This window comes from Alosa sapidissima, chromosome 23 (assembly GCF_018492685.1).
Source record: "Alosa sapidissima isolate fAloSap1 chromosome 23, fAloSap1.pri, whole genome shotgun sequence".
Lineage (NCBI taxonomy): Eukaryota > Metazoa > Chordata > Actinopteri > Clupeiformes > Clupeidae > Alosa > Alosa sapidissima.
In genome coordinates, this window is record NC_055979.1 from 27,594,920 (window position 1) to 27,596,213 (window position 1,294).

The following is a 1,294-nucleotide window of genomic DNA, read 5'->3' on the forward strand; positions in this document are numbered from 1 at the left end:
GAGCGTCCACAACTGAACGCCATACTTCAGTCACAAGCGCAGTTGAATGAAGTTCGCTGATCACAACATTAAAACGAATGTGTAAACGTTTAGCGATCATGAAATAATACAATACATGATAAGATGCCAACAAGCAGGGAGATAATGAAGAGCAATAGTTCCACTCAAACTACTTGTGGTAGGCTAAGTTTCAAGGGAGAACTTGAAAGTGAAAGTAAAACATTCGAAAGCACAAGGAAAGAGAAGGTTGCTTTGGAATAGAAGGTTGCTTTGGAATAGTGATTCTGTTGTCTTTCAAAGTTCCTCTTATTGACACATTTAACCTTAAATTGGATGAACACCTGCTTTTACCAGGCAGATATATTTCACCTCAAAACGGATGTGCGCATTCATGGGCAGTTTTCGTAAATACAGGGGACCTAATTAGCATTTGATGCTTCTCCTCCCCCCTTTTAGACACGAAACTCCCACTTTCCCCTGACCCTCCTCTGAATGCATAATGACACGGGAAAACGCAATTTGCAATATTCAGCTCCTGCGACAGGCAGTCTGCGGTTTTACCCAAGTACGGCCTGTTAGTAAATAGCTTGCATTGGTTACGTCAGTCTTTGCAAACAATTAACGCCTGGAAACAGGCGCAAACGGCTTGATAAATCTACCCCTCAGTCTAAAGTGACTGATGTTCACATTTATGGGCAAACACACTCAAACACACACACATACATACACACACGAACACATGCACACGTACACATGTGTGTGTGTGTGTGTGTGTGTGTGTGTGTGTGTGTGTGTGTGTGTGTGTGTGTGTGTGTGTGGTCCTCTCAGCACAGACATCCCTATATTGTTCCAAGTGTGTGTGTGTGTGTGTGTGTGTGTGTGTGTGTGTGTATGATCCTCTCAGAACAGACATCCCTACATTGTTCCAAATTAAGCTTTTAAAAATGTAATCAGCTTTTCAATTAAATATAACCAGGAGCCAGAGCAGGGCTGGGGTCAGCCAGTCAAGACACGAGTGTGTCTGTGTGTGTGTGTGTGTGTGTACGCATGTGAAGAGTATGTGTAGAGGTGCATGTGTTTGTGTGTTTCAATATGGGAATGTGTGTGTGTGTGTGTATCTGTGTGTGTGCAGTTACTAAACGACTAATAAGAACATGCAAATACCACAGCTGACGGGGCTGAGAGGAGGATCATAACAAGTACTTTCACACACACACACACACACACACACACACACACACACACGCACACACACGCACACACACACGCACACACACACACACACAACGCACAC